Source organism: Thalassophryne amazonica, chromosome 11, assembly GCF_902500255.1.
Source record: "Thalassophryne amazonica chromosome 11, fThaAma1.1, whole genome shotgun sequence".
Lineage (NCBI taxonomy): Eukaryota > Metazoa > Chordata > Actinopteri > Batrachoidiformes > Batrachoididae > Thalassophryne > Thalassophryne amazonica.
This window is the reverse complement of record NC_047113.1, coordinates 17,285,510-17,302,088: the sequence shown is the minus strand read 5'-3', so window position 1 is coordinate 17,302,088 and position 16,579 is coordinate 17,285,510.

The following is a 16,579-nucleotide window of genomic DNA, read 5'->3' as shown; positions in this document are numbered from 1 at the left end:
CATGGCTGGGAAATCCCAGATGATTGGGTTCTAAGGCCCTGCGGCAGCCTTCATCTGCCTCCACAGCCCTTTGGTTACAGGCCATCACTTCCTCCGCCCTAATCCGCTGTTGAGGACTTCTTGTTTCACCAGAGCCTGATTAGCCATCTTGTGTGCAGGGTTCCCATTGGGCATTCATAGTTACTGTAGTGGCCGCAGGGCACACAAGGTCCCCACCGTATTTCACCCCAACAGGCAATCCCCTGCTCGATTTGTTACCCGGCTGCTACATCTTGGAGATGGGGTTGGACTTTTACACCCAATTTGATCCTCTACAAACAGTCTTGAAAATGAGTTGAAATGAAATAAATTTCATCCACCTTAGTCTCTCCTCCTTTGTAAATAGTTTCGTCCCTGTCTCTTTGTGACTCATCCTGTGGCAGATTATGTGATAATTTCCTTTTCAGTCATTTCCTACCTTTGGTCAGGTCAACGAATGAGCTGTCCAAAAAAAATTGATGCATCACATTGAATGCTGTATTAATGGAGGGTTGTGGTTAGAACTAATTATTGTATAAGCTTGTTATTATATATTATGCAGCAGGATTAATCCCTTTACCTTAATCATCTAAATTTTGAGGATGGACAATACAGAAAACATGACATAGAGGTGAATACAGTACATATATCAAATTCAAATAATAAAGAAAAAAAAAGATCAAATACTGGCCACAATATTGGCTGAAAGTGAAACACAACTGTAGAATGAGGTTGCAATAATCAGTCTCTCTGGAAACCCACAACTTTTGTTTTAAGATTGGGAAACTGAAAATGTAGCAGAAACAAACAAACAAGAAAATTCAAAGTGGATGTTTCAGAAAATGAGTTAAATCTGATGAAAGTGTCAAGGCAGCCAAATGTAAATGTGAAACGTTTCACAGCAATGAGAATATTATACTTGACGTATGTAAGTTTAAGGGAGTGAGGATACTTTTTTAAGCCATTTTGACAGTTTCCTCCGATCCGCGGAAAGTCGACACCTTTACAAACATTTGTGCATACTTGTGTCCTGAGTGTAAGTTTTAGGAAGAAAATTACTTTAAAAACAACAATCTACGCCAAATTTAACGTGTATAACCAACTCTGTACCCGGACGTACTGAGAAGGAATATAAACATAGAGATAACATCAGACTGGTGGTCATAACGGACAGACAGACCGGCAAATCCAGAGGATACGGCTTCCGCGAACAGGTCCAGAGACTGTGAGAGCCGAACGAGAAGAACTTGCTCTGCCTGCCGCCGGGAGCCGCCAGCTCCTTGGTCACTGGCACCGAAGGAGCCGGCTAGCTAGGTAGCTAGCTGGCGGGGTGGTGTTGGACCATCCATTCAGCAAGAAAAGTGACTGTGTACATACTACAAGATAAAGAATGGCTGGTGACAGAAAAGGAGCTTGTGTTCGCTGTGGGAGAGGAAAATCACGAAAACTCAATGCCGAAGGTGTGTGTTATTTCAAGTGCCTTGCGGCTGCAAGGGAACAAGATGGTGGCGTACGTAATGGCGCAGCAATAATTGAAGCTCGTGACGAGAGGACAGGAGGAAATAGACAAGATCAGCAGAGAATCAACAGCAATATGAATAACAGAACGATCACTAGAATGATGATACACAATGTGGTGAGTGTAATACTGGCATTGACGATCTGACCCCCAGTATGCAATGTGAGGCATGTTTTGCCTGGTTTCATCTTCACCCATGCTGTAATATTCAGTCATTCATTCATCTTCTACTGCTTAGTCCAATTAAGGGTCGCGGGGGCTGGAGCCTATCTCAGCAGTCATAGAGCGCGAGGCGGGGTACACCCAGGACAGGACGCCAGTCTGTCGCAGGGCCACAAATAGACAAACAAACACAGACACACCCACACACATACCTACGGACAATTTTAAAGATTCCAATCCATCTAACCAGCATGTCTTTGGATGTGGGAGGAAACCGAAGCACTCGGAGGAAACCCACGCAAACACGGGGAGAACATGCAAACTCCACACAGAAAGGCCACGGGAATTGAACCCACGACCTTCTCGCTGTGAGGCAACAGTGCTAACCACTAATCCACCGTGCTGCCCACTGTAATATTGATAGAGACAAATAGTAGTCCAGTGGTTCTGCAAGTCAAGTGACAAAAACATTATCCAGTTTGCTAATGAGTTAGCTGACATGAAGGGAAGACTGTCTGCCCTTGAGAGATTAGTTGATGCAAATTCAGTAGACTATGGTTGAAGCTTGTGTCAAGGATCACTTTAGTGAGCAAGCCGAGATCGAGAAGAGGAAGTTCAACGTAATTATCCATGGTCTGCTTGAACCTGAATTTGAAACAGAAAGTGCAGATGGTGAGACTAGAGCTACTACAGGACAGGAGAGACGGGATGAGGATAGGACTAAACTACTGTCGATTGGTACAAATAACCCTAGCGTCAGGATGAGTGAACAGGACATAGACAGCATATTTCGCATAGGAGTAATCAGGGATGATGGCAAACCCTGACCGATATGCTCGAAACTCTGTTATCTCGAGACAAGAAGACGATTACTCCCCAGTGCAAAACAGCTGAAGCAGTCAACCACTCAATGGCACAAAAGGGTTTTTGTCAACCCAGATCTGACAAAAGCACAAAGAGACCTTGATAAATCAGCCAGAGATTAACTTAAACGCAGAAGGAATCAAGGCGAAACAAATTTAACCATCAGGAATTTTAAAGTGGTTGTTGACAGAAGAAACCACAGAGATGAACAAGGCAACGCATCAACAGCTGCCCAGGGCCCTGCATAGGACCTTGGCATACATCGTGCCACACATGTTATCCCAGAGACCCACATGCCTCCCAGGCATCCAACTCTTGTTGACTATAACTTTAACTGTGATACCATTGCATCTAGTAATGTGAGGTGCATGGCAACTATTTTTGAGAGTATTAAGAGTAAACCTGACGAATTTAAATTCGTATTAATGAACTGCAGCCTGACATTATTTTTGGAACCGAAACTTGGTTGAAACCTGATTTTAATGACTGTATTTTAAATGTGCTTGGTTTTAAAATGTTGCATAAGGATACTCACGAAATCAGAGGTGGTGTTTTATTAATGGTGAGAGATCATATTGATGTTAAACTTTGCAATGAACTAAATGATATGAACGTTAAAGATACCTTATGGGTTTGGTTGAAAAACAATAATTCTAATGATGATCTGTTAGGAGTTGTGTATAGAAAAGGGGATGCAAATGACGAATTCAATGAAAGATTATTAGAACAGTTTGATATTGCATGCAATATTTGTAAAGGTAAATTACTTATAAATGGTGATTTTAATTTGCCTAATATTGATTGAGTTAACTGTATGGTTAATGATGGTGATAATGCTTTTTCTCATAGATTCTTTGACAAAATGTGTGATTTGTACCTGGTTCAACATGTCCAAGAACCCACTAGCAACTTTCGACACTGAGCTGTGACGTAACTTCGTGTTGTCCAATAGGAACGACGTGTTGGGCCAAAACACGGAAGCCTCGTGGCAGAAACCACTGATGTGTACAAAATGGATTGGACCAATCCGATTGGTGCAGAAATCACTGATCTGTACAAAACATTAACATGTGACAGGACTGCTCATTTAGAGAGCAGTTTTCTGAAGAAAAATCATTGGAAATGTTTTTTTGTTGTTGTTTGTTACCTCAAAATTTCTGTTTACTGTTAAAAAAAGTTTAGAACACTTGTAATTAAAATAGCTAAATAAATCAATAAATGGTTCTTTAGAAACCGTTTATCTGTAAATTAAAACCACCTGTTATTTCAGATAAGATAATTTCTTGTTTAACATAAGCAACCTCAGACATTTATTTTTCAGACAAATAAAATAACATGGAAACTTGTATATTTTTTAAGTCTGGTAGATTATTTATATCTCATTTCAACCAGAAAAACAAACACTAAATAAATACAAATGTTTATTATAAATGCAAAAGGTAATAATTTAACAATGACTGCAGTGTGATTGTAGGATTTCTGTGACATAAACCTCATGATGAATTTTTTTTATAGTCATTTAAACTTGTAATTTCGTCAAAATATGTAATTGCCTTTAATGTTATCAGGACAGAGTCATTTCTAAATTATGAATTTGAGCACAATAAGTGGAGAGTTTCTACTTGTGCAAATGTCTTTTGACTTTGATTCGTGGACATTTTTAATTATCCGTTCATTTATTGTTAAAATATATAATGAAACAGCTTTTTTAAAAATAATAAAATAGTTGCTGTTCAAAGAGCCTTTTATTTAGAAGCAGGTGATGTTCTGCTGGATTCTCAGGACCAGATGAAGGTCTCTTCTGCAGTTTTTAACTGGTGGTGTTGCTGAAAAGCAGAGATGTTTTCTTTTGACTGGACTTCGCGGTGTTCAGCTCATCAATGGAAGTTTGGTTGTCTGCACAGCAAATGTTCCTGATTGGGACAAATAAAAATATTTCTTTAAATATAAAGAAACACTAAACAGTTTATACATAAAAAAAAGGGGGAAAAACGGCAAAAAAAATGATGGAAAAAAAAACGCCCGAAAAAATAAGTTATTTAAAGCTGAGCTTTTGTGGTGTCTGAAAAAAGCTGTAGCTTTATTTGGTAAAAATAAAAAAGACCATTTACAAATTAAAAGTGTTCACTCAGATCAACTGTGCTAAAGGGCTAAGCTAACGTTAGCCGATCATTAAACCTTCACAGTTCAGTAAACGTCACTTTTTTATTTTTACATTATTCTCACCTCAGTAAAGCTGCAGAACTAAACTCCGTTGGGCAAACTGGGACTTCGCATATATCCAAAAAGTGGAAGATTTCGGACTGAGTGGGTTTGCTCCATCACCTCGGCGGCCTGGATCGCTCTGCCCAGTGATGATGCCTGAAGGCTGGCTTCTCCGTGCAAGTCGGCCCGCTGTTGCGGTTCGATTGATATCCCACCAAGACGTCAGACCTCCCTTGGTTGGTGTCACTCCGAAAAGTAGCTGAAAAAAGCTTCTCCCAACAGGGTGATGGGAGAATTGTTCTACAGCTGTTTTTTAAAGGTTTTTTGTGGTTCAGGCGACGCAAATTCAAGATGATGATTGCTGAACTTTATTCAGGTTGTGGAAACAGCCAGAGTGTGACGTAGCAATCTCCCCTTGCCGCTTCCGAAGCGACTCGTCTGACGTCACGACGCGTTGGAAACGCACCGCCCTCTGCCGCACTGACAAGCGCAACCCTCAACCTATCAAATCCCTTGAACACAGACACACGCCATATCCGTTTGTTTTAAAATTAATTACTTTAGTTAATTAATTTGGTTTATTTGTTAAATATGTGATATTATTGAATAACTAATATTTTGCTATATTTTCCAGTATTTCTTTTTCTTTCTTTTTTATTTTTTTGATAACTCTAACATCTGAGGGGGCGAGGTTGATGACGTGAGGGGGCGTCACCCCAAACTCCCCCTCGTGGCGCCGGCTATGGGTAAAGCGGACCACAGTGTGATAACATGGGAATTCCATACAAGTATAAATAGATCATGTAAGGAAGATATATATAAGTATGATTACAACAAGGCAGATTTTGAGAAACAACGAAGGCTCTTGAGAGAGGCTGACTGGTCATCAGTGATAAATTCCACTGATGTTAATGTAGCCTGGGATTGTTTTCATAACCATATTGTTAAAATTGTAAACGAATGTGTACCTTTGGTTAAGATAAACGGTGGTGGTATAGTTAATCCTCCATGGTTTAATGTAGCACTTAAGAGGAGTGTAAGTGTTGTGTGGGCCGCCAGAAGAGGAGGTACTGCTGGCCCACCACCAGAGGGCGCCCTGCCTGAAGTGCGGGCTTCAGGCACGAGAGGGCGCAGTCGCCTCACAGGAGCAGCCAGGGTGACAGCTGTCACGCATCACCTGCAACAGCTGTTACCCATCATCTGATCAGCAGGGGAATATCAGCAGGACAACGCCTCCACCTCTTTGCCGAGATATCGTTCTACCTGGAAGGTAACGTGCTCAGCTGACTGGTTAACAGTGATCTTTTGTGACTTTTGTGAGTTGTTTAGCTGACTCCTTTTCCAACGAGTGGTGGAGGTAGTTTTCCTGCCGTGCGGATTCCTGGGTGCAGACGCACCCACATTTAATTGTTCTTTGTTCCTCGCCAGCAGTACCAGGTCTGACACGCGAAGGCAGTGGCCACCTGGGAGTTCGGGACTTGGCGGCTCCAGTATTCCCGGGGTCTGGTGACGGAGGAAATCGTGTGGTTCCGGTTCTGCTTTGGACAGACGTCTCCTATCTTCGAGCCTGCCCACACGACACCTTTTGTGATTTGGCTTTTGTCTATTGTTGTAATCTGATTGTATTTGTTGTTCCCATTCACAACAGTAAAGTGTTGTTATTTGACCTCATCCATTGTCCGTTCATTTGCGCCCCCTGTTGTGGGTCCGTGTACCTACACTTTCCCAACAGGATATCTCGGCCAACGTCATGGACCCCGAGGGGCGTCAACCGGCTGTTGAACGGCCAATGGAAGAGCAGGGCGCACAGGCGTCTGCAGGAGGAATGATCGGTGAGTTGCAGCGAATCCTCACCGTTTTTACGGCTCGGCTGGATCAGATGACCGGGCAGAACGTCCTCCTTAACCGCAGGGTGGAGGCTCTCGCCGCGCAGGTGGAAGCGCGTCCTCAGGGCGCTGCTGCGGCTCCCCCTCCTGTCGATCCTGTGCGCAACAGTGACGTTCCACAGGTCGTTCAACGACCCCTCCCACCTTCCCCTGAAGCATACATAAGCCCTCCAGAGCCGTACGGGGGTAGTGTGGAGACATGCGCGGACTTTCTTATGCAGTGTTCGCTCGTCTTCGCACAACGTCCCGTTATGTATGCGACTGACGCTAGTAAGATAGCTTATGTGATTAATCTGCTTCGCTGCAAGGCATGCGCTTGGGCTACAGTGCTCTGGGAGCAAAATTTGCGGCTCCTTCTGATATATGATGGGTTTGTGAGGGAGTTCAGAACTGTGTTCGATCACCCAAATAGAGGAGAGACCGCTTCAACCGTGCTGCTGTCAATGAGACAGGGGCGCCGGAGCGCAGCTGCTTATGCAGTCGACTTCCGCATCGCGGCTGCGAGGTCCGGCTGGAATAGCACTGCCCTCTGCGCCGCCTTCGTAAACGGACTGTCGTTAGTTCTGAAGGAGCACCTGGTGGCCAAGGACGAACCGCGGGATTTAGACGGGCTTATTGATCTCGTTATACGATTAGACAATCGGTTAGAAGAACGCCGTCGGGAATGAGACGAAGGGCGTGGCCGGGCATGCGCCATCCCTCTCCCTTCCGGTTCCGACCGAGTTCCGCCCTCCCCACGCTCCACGGCCTCTACGCTCCGTGTGGTGACAGCTCCCCCTGCTGACGAAGCTATGGACACGAGCAGGGCCACATTTAGGGCACCAGATAGACAGAGGAGGCTGGTCCGCGGAGCGTGCTTTGTTTGTGGCTCAATAGAGCATCAAGTGAGGGACTGCCCCGAGCGGTTAAAACACCAACGCCCGCCCCTAGACACTGGGTTAGGGGTGGGCCAAAACATTCACATGAGACATACCCATATTGCCACACGACTCCCAGTGACAATCCTTTATGAGGATTTAACGCTGAAGGCCCCAGCACTGGTGGACACGGGCTCTGAAGGGAATCTGTTAGACAGCAGATGGGCCAGGGAGGTAGGGCTCCCTCTAGTGGCGCTTACCTCGCCTGTGCAGGTGCGGGCACTAGATGGTTCCCTACTCCCTCTAATCACACATAAGACACCACCAGTAACTCTGGTGGTGTCAGGAAATCACCGGGAGGAGATCGAGTTTTTGTGGCTCCTGCTACCTCCCGCGTGATACTAGGGTTCCCCTGGATGTTAAAACACAATCCCCGGATCGATTGGCCGTCCGGGGTAGTGGTTCAGTGGAGCAAGACCTGCCATCGGGTATGTTTAGGTTCCTCGGTTCCTCCCGGTTCCCAGGCTAAGGAGGAGGTCAGAGTCCCACCCAATCTAGGGACGGTGCCGGTGGAGTACCACGACCTTGTAGATGTGTTCAGTAAGGATCTGGCGCTCACCCTTCCCCCCCACCATCCGTACGATTGTGCCATTGATTTGGTTCCAGGCGTTGAGTTCCCGTCCAGCAGGCTGTACAACCTCTCACGACCTGAGCGCGAATCAATGGAGACCTACATCCGGGACTCTTTAGCCGCCGGGTTGATCCGGAATTCCACCTCCCCGATGGGTGCAGGTTTCTTTTTTGTGGGTAAAAAAGACGGCGGACTTCGTCCATGCATTGATTATAGGGGACTGAACGAAATCACGGTTCGTAATCGATACCCGTTGCCCCTGTTGGATTCAGTGTTCACGCCCCTGCATGGAGCCCAAATATTCACTAAGCTAGATCTTAGAAATGCGTATCACCTGGTTCGGATCCGGAAGGGAGACGAGTGGAAGACGGCATTATCACCCCCTTAGGTCACTTTGAGTACCTGGTCATGCCGTTCGGCCTCACAAACGCCCCCGCGACGTTCCAAGCATTAGTTAATGATGTCTTGCGGGATTTCCTGCACCGATTCGTCTTCGTATATCTAGACGATATACTCATCTTTTCTCCGGATCCTGAGACTCATGTCCGGCATGTACGTCAGGTCCTGCAGCGGTTGTTGGAGAACCGGCTGTTTGTGAAGGGCGAGAAGTGTGAGTTTCACCGCACATCTTTGTCCTTCCTGGGGTTTATCATCTCCCCCAACTCCGTCGCTCCTGATCCGGCCAAGGTTGCGGCGGTGAGAGACTGGCCCCAACCCACTAGCCGTAGGAAGCTGCAACAGTTCCTCGGCTTTGCAAATTTCTACAGGAGGTTCATTAAGGGCTACAGTCAGGTAGTTAGCCCCCTGACAGCCCTGACCTCACCAAAAGTCCCCTTCACCTGGTCGGATCGTTGCGATGCCGCGTTTAAGGAGTTGAAACGGCGCTTCTCGTCTGCACCCGTTCTGGTGCAGCCCGATCCTAGTCGCCAGTTAGTGGTTGGAGTGGACGCCTCGGACTCAGGGATAGGAGCTGTGCTTTCCCAGAGCGGGAAGACCGATAAGGTCCTTCACCCGTGTGCCTATTTTTCCCGCAGGTTGACCCCGGCCAAACGGAACTATGACGTCGGCAATCGAGAACTCCTTGCGGTGAAAGAGGCTCTTGAAGAGTGGAGACATCTGTTGGAGGGAACGTCCGTGCCATTCACGGTTTTCACTGACCACCGGAACCTGGAGTATATCAAGACCGCCAAGCGGCTGAACCCCAGGCAAGCCCGCTGGTCACTGTTCTTCGGCCGTTTTGACTTCCGGATCACCTACCGTCCCGGGACCAAGAACCAGAGATCGGATGCCTTGTCCCGGGTACATGAAGATGAAGTCAAAGCGGAGTTGTCGGATCCACCGGAACCCATCATCCCGGAGTCCACTATCGTGGCCACCCTCACCTGGGACGTAGAGAGAACCGTCCGGGAGGCCCTGGCACGAAGCCCGGACCGCGGAACTGGGCCGAAGAACAAACTATACGTACCACCAGAAGCTAGGGCTGCAGTCCTGGACTTCTGGCACGGCTCCAAGCTCTCCTGTCATCCAGGGGTGCGAAGAACCGTGGCAGTTGTCCGGCAGCGCTTCTGGTGGGCGTCCCTAGAGGCCGACGTCCGGGATTATATCCAGGCCTGCACCACCTGCGCCAGGGGCAAGGCTGACCATCACAGGGCACCAGGCCTACTCCAGCCGCTGCCTGTGCCTCATCGCCCCTGGTCCCACATCGGCCTGGATTTTGTCACGGGCCTCCCGCCGTCCCAGGGTAACACCACCATCCTCACGATAGTGGACCGGTTCTCCAAGGCGGCCCACTTCGTGGCCCTCCCGAAGCTCCCAACAGCCCAGGAGACAGCGGACCTCCTGGTCCACCATGTCGTCCGGCTGCATGGGATTCCAACAGACATCGTCTCCGATCGCGGTCCCCAGTTCTCCTCGCAAGTCTGGAGGAGCTTCTGCCGGGAACTGGGGGCCACGGTGAGTCTCTCGTCCGGGTACCACCCTCAGACCAACGGGCAAGCAGAACGGGTAAACCAGGAGGTGGAACAGGCTTTGCGCTGCGTGACTGCCGCGCACCCGGCGGCCTGGAGTACCCATTTGGCCTGGATCGAGTATGCTCATAACAGCCAGGTGTCTTCAGCCACCGGCCTCTCCCCTTTTGAGGTATGTCTGGGGTATCAGCCCCCGTTGTTTCCGGTGGTTGAGGGAGAGGTCGGTGTGCCCTCGGTCCAGGCCCAAGTGCCGTCGGGTGTGGCGTGCCGCCCGTTCTGCTTTGCTAAAGGCCCGGACGAGGGCAAAAGCCCATGCAGACCGTCGGCGGGCCCCGGCCCCTGCGTATCGGCCAGGGCAGGAGGTGTGGTTATCCACAAAGGACATTCCCCTCAAGATGGACTCCCCCAAGCTACAGGACCGTTACATCGGCCCATTTAAGATCCTTAAGGTCATCAGTCCAGCCGCAGTGAGGCTTCAGCTTCCGGCCTCACTGCGGATCCATCCTGTGTTTCATGTGTCCCGAATAAAACCACATCACACCTCACCCCTCTGTACTCCGGGTCCGGCACTGCCTCCTGCCCGGATCATCGATGGCGAGCCGGCTTGGACTGTACGCCGGCTTTTGGATGTCCGTAGGATGGGCCGGGCTTCCAGTATTTGGTGGACTGGGAGGGGTACGGCCCCGAAGAACGCTCCTGGGTGAAGAGGAGCTTCATCCTGGACCCGGCCCTCCCGGACAAGCCTTGTCGGGCGCCAGGAGGCGCCCGTTGAGGGGGGGGTCCTGTTGTGTGGGCCGCCAGAAGAGGAGGTACTGCTGGCCCACCACCAGAGGGCGCCCTGCCTGAAGTGCGGGCTTCAGGCACGAGAGGGCGCAGTCGCCTCACAGGAGCAGCCAGGGTGACAGCTGTCACGCATCACCTGCAACAGCTGTTACCCATCATCTGATCAGCAGGGGAATATCAGCAGGACGACGCCTCCACCTCTTTGCTGAGATATCGTTCTACCTGGAAGGTAACGTGCTCAGCTGACTGGTTAACAGTGATCTTTTGTGATTTTTGTGAGTTGTTTAGCTGACTCCTTTTCCAACGAGTGGTGGAGGTAGTTTTCCTGCCGTGCGGATTCCTGGGTGCAGACGCACCCACATTTAATTGTTCTTTTGTTCCTCGCCAGCAGTACCAGGTCCGACACGCGAAGGCAGTGGCCACCTGGGAGTTCGGGACTTGGCGGCTCCAGTATTCCCGGGGTCTGGTGGCGGAGGAAATCGTGTGGTTCCGGTTCTGCTTTGGACAGACGTCTCCTATCTTCGAGCCTGCCCACACGACACCTTTTGTGATTTGGCTTTTGTCTATTGTTGTAATCTGATTGTATTTGTTGTGCCCATTCACAACAGTAAAGTGTTGTTATTTGACCTCATCCATTGTCCGTTCATTTGCGCCCCCTGTTGTGGGTCCGTGTACCTACACTTTCCCAACAGTAAGAAGAAAATATTTTGCTTGGAAGAGATATCAGAACTGTAGATCATACGTTAGATACCAAGAGTTTGTAAAGGAACGAAATTCTGTTAATAGAAAGTAAGGAAGGTAAAGAGAGAGTATGAAAAGAATTTGTATAAACGTGTTAAGAAAAACAGTAAGGCATTCTATGTGTATGTAAATAGTAAGACAAAATCTAGATCATCCATTGCCAAATTGAGAAATACAAATGGTGATGATGTTAATAACGATTGTGATATAGCAGATTAACTGAACAGTTTTTTTCAGTCTGTTTGTCCATGAGGACTATAAAAGCTTGATTTGGTTTAACGATTTCATGCATTGTATATATGGAGATGATGTATCAGAACCTTTTGTTCATAATTTGTTTTGTTCATAGGGACCTCGTAGTACCATATTACCCCATTAGAGCGCTTCGCTCTCAGACTGCGGGCTTACTTGTAGTTCCTAGGGTTTGTAAGAGTAGAATGGGAGGCAGAGCCTTCAGCTTTCAGGCTCCTCTCCTGTGGAACCAGCTCCCAATTCAGATCAGGGAGACAGATACCCTCTCTACTTTTAAGATTAGGCTTAAAACTTTCCTTTTCGCTAAGGCTTATAGTTAGGGCTGGATCGGGTGACCCTGGACCATCCCTTGGTTATGTTGCTTAGACGTAGACTGTGTTTCATAATTATTGTATGGCCTTGCCTTGCAATGTGGAGCGCCTTGGGGCAACTGTTTGTTGTGATTTGGCGCTATACAAGAAAAAAGTTGATTGATTGATAATAGAATGAGTTATGAAACCATTCTTGAAAACATATTTTTTACACCTAATGATGTCAAGAAATTGTCACTTATAACCAATCCTAACAAAGCTATGGGTCCAGACGAGATCCACTCACGTGTCGTTCAGGAATGTGCAGATGAGTTATACTTTCCTCTGTTTTGTATTTTTAGACAGTCTTTTGACCAAAGTAAAGTACCTGATATTTGGAAGTTTGCTAATGTAATTCCCATTTTTAAGAAGGGGGATAAGTGTTGGAAAAGTGTAGTGACACAGACCCACAACGGGGGCGTAAATGAACGGACAATGAAAATGCAAAAGCTAACAATTTAAAGTTGTGAAATGTGCACAACGGAATACAGATACGACTTTAGGTAACAGTCAATTAAACAATAGGTGATGTGTGGGCAGGCTCGAGGATAGGAGACGCCTGTCCAGAGAAGAGTCGGGCCCAACACGATTTCCACTGCCAGCGGAGACCTGCAACACACCGAAGCCGCCAAGTCCTGAGTCCCCAGGTGGCCACTGCCTCCGGCTGTCAGATCGGGTACTGCTGGCAGGAAGAACAAACAGATCAAGTGGGTGTGTGCACACCCAGCAAACAGTCAGCAAAACTCACAGTCCCTTCCTGAGGGAATAATCCACCACTCCCAGGAAACAGGAACGCTAAGTACGTGCAGTACCAATAGTATAGTTAAGTGATAAGTGAGGAGTGGGAAACGCCAACTCCTTCCAACTTCCACCACCCAGCTCCAAGCTGCGAGTATACACGGTTATGACTGCCAAACTTAGAAACAAGAAATGTGCAAACAGCACGATAACAGCTGAGAGGTTTACCTGTCGGATAAGCTGATTTCTCGGCAAGGTTGTGATGTCTTTGCCAGGCTTATATGGTGGATGGTGATGATGAGTGAGTGGTGACAGCTCTCAGCTCCGGGCTCCTGGTGGTCCTGGTAGGCGACTGCGCCCTCTGGTGCCTGAAGCCCGCCTTCAGGCAGGGCACCCTCTGGTGTTGGGCCAGCAGTACCTCCTCTTCAGCGGCCAACACAACAGGACCCCCCCCCCCCCCAACGGGCGCCCGACCAGGCTTGTCGGGATGGCGGTTGTAGAAGTCGGCCAGGAGGGCCGGGTCCAGGATGAAGCGCCGCTTCACCCAGGAGCGCTCTTCGGGTCCCTAACCCTCTCAGTCCACCAGATAATGGAACCCCCGGCCATTTTGACGGACGTCCAGGAGCCTGCAAACCGTCCATGCAGGCTCCCTGTCGATGATCCGGGCAGGCGGCGGCGCCGGTCTGGGGGTGCAGAGGGAGGAGGTGTGGTGAGGTTTGATCCATGACACGTGAAAAACCGGGTGGATCCACAGTGAAGCTGGCAGCTTCAGCTTCACTGCGGCTGGACTGAGGATCTTCTGGATCGGGAAGGGTCCGATGAACCGCTCTTTCAATTTCTGGGATTCCACTTGGAGGGGTATGTCCTTCGTTGATAGCCACACCTCCTGCCCAGGCTGGTATGCAGGGGCCGGGGAACGCTGGCGGTCTGCATGGGCCTTGGCCCTCATCCGGGCCTTCAGCAGGGTAGAGTGGGCAGTGCGCCATACCTGACGGCACCTCCTCAGGTGGGTCTGGACCGAGGAAACCCCAACCTCTCCCTCCACGAGCGGGAACAATGAGGGCTGGTACCCCAAACACACCTCAAACGGGGAGAGGCCAGTAGCCAATGATACTTGGCTATTGTGAGCGTACTCGATCCAGGCCAGATGGTTGCTCCAGGCCATCAGGTGCGCGGAGGTCACGCAGCAGAGGGCCTGCTCCAGTTCCTGGTTCACCCGCTCTGCCTGCCCGTTGGTCTGGGGGTGATACCCGGATGAGAGGCTCACGGTGGCCCCCAGTTCACTACAGAAACTCCTCCAGACGTGCGAAGAGAACTGGGGACCACGTTCGGAGACGATGTCAGTAGGAATCCCATGCAGACGCACGACATGGTGGACCAGGAGGTCTGCAGTCTCCTGGGCTGTCGGGAGCTTTGGGAGGGCCACGAAGTGGGCCGCCTTGGAGAACCGGTCCACTATCGTGAAGATGGCCGTCATGCCCTGGGATGTATTCCAGGTTCCGATGGTCCGTGAAAACCGTAAATGGCACCGAAGCTCCCTCCAACAGGTGTCTCCACTCCTCAAGGGCCTCTTTCACTGCCAGGAGTTCCCAATTGCTGACGTCATAGTTCCTTTCAGCCGGGGTCAACCTGCGGGAAAAATAGGCACAAGGATGGAGAACCTTGTTGGACTCCCCACTCTGGGACAGCAGAGCTCCTATCCCTGAGTCAGAGGCATCCACTTCAACAATAAACTGGCGATTGGGATCGGGCTGCACCAGAATTGGTGCAGTCGAGAACCGGCGTTTCAACTCCCTAAACGCGGCTTTGCACCGATCCGACCAGGTGAAGGGGACTTTAGTGGAGGTTAGGGCCATCAGGGGGCTAACTACCTGGCTGTAGCCCTTTATGAAATTTGCAAAGCCGAGGAACTGCTGCAGTTTCCTACGGCTTGTCGGTTGGGGCCAATCTCTCACCGCCGCAACCTTGGCCGGATCAGGGGCGACGGAGTTGGAGGAGATTATGAACCCCAAGAAGGACAAAGAAGTGCGGTGGAACTCGCACTTCTCGCCCTTCACAAACAACCGGTTCTCCAACAACCACTGCAGGACCTGATGTACATACTGCACATGAGTCTCAGGATCTGGGAAGAAGATGAGAATATCGTCAAGGTATACAAAGACGAACCGATGCAGGAAGTACCGCAAGACGTCATTAACCAAAGCTTGGAACGTCGCGGGCACATTGGTGAGGCCGAACGGCATGACCAGGTACTCAAAGTGACCTAACGGGGTGTTAAATGCCGTCTTCCACTCGTCTCCCTTCCGGATCCGAACCAGGTGATATGCATTCCTAAGATCCAGTTTTGTGAAAATTTGGGCTCCATGCAAGGGCGTGAACACTGAATCCAACAGAGGTAACGGGTATCGGTTGCAAACCATGATCTCGTTCAGCCCTCTGTAATCAATGCATGGACGGAGTCCGCCATCCTTCTTGCCCACAAAAAAGAAACCAGCACCCATCGGGGAGGTGGAGTTCCGGATCAACCCAGCAGCTAAAGAGTCCCGGATGTAGGTCTCCATTGATTCGCGCTCCGGATGTGAGAGGTTGTACAGCCTGCTGGACGGGTACTCGACGCCCGGGATCAAATCAATGGCACAATCGTACGGATGTTGCGGGGGCAGCGTGAGTGCCAGATCTTTGCTGAAGACGTCAGCAAGATTGTAGTACTCGGCTGGCACCGCCGCCAGATTGGGGGGGACTTGAACCTCCTCTTTAGCAGTCGCACCAGGTGGAACCGAGGATCCTAAACACTCCCGGTGGCAGGTTTCGCTCCATTGAGCCACAACCCCAGACGGCCAATCAATCCGGGGATTGTGTTTTATCATCCAAGGATAACCCAAAATTACTCGGGAGGTAGAAGGTGTTACAAAAAACATAGTCTCCTCCCTGTGATTTCCAGACACAACCAATGTTACGGGCTGTGTCTTGTGTGTTATTAGTGGAAGAAGGGTGCCATCTAGTGCCCGTACCTTCAATGATGAAGGGAGGGCCACTAGAGGGAGCCCTACTTCCTTTGCCCATCTGCTGTCCAGCAGATTCCCTTCCAACCCTGTGTCCACAAGTGCTGGGGCGTGAAAGGTTAAATCCCCACTCAGGATCGTGACTGGGATTCGTGCAGATTTGCGTGCATTCCCTGCGTGCGTGTTGTGATCCACCCTTAGCCCAGTCTCTAAGGGCGAGTGTTGTTGTTTTGACCATTTGGGGCAGTTTTTCTGCGTGTGCTCGGTTGAGCTGCAGTAAAAACACTCCCCACGAGCCAGCCTCCTTTGTCTCTGATCTGATTTTCTTTTGACCCTGCTCATTTCCTTAGCAACGTCAGCAGGGGGAGCTGTCGTCACGTGGAGTGCCCTGGCTTTGGAGCGTGGGGAAGACGGCTCCCTTTCGAACCCGGAGGGGAGAGGGACGGCTTGTGCCTGACCACGCCCTTCGTCTCGCTCCCGTCGGCGTTCTGCTAATCTGTTGTCTAACCGTATTACCAGGTTGATAAACCCGTCTAAATCCCGCGGTTCGTCCTTTGCCACCAGGTGCTCCTTAAGGACCAGAAACAGTCCGTGTACAAAGGCA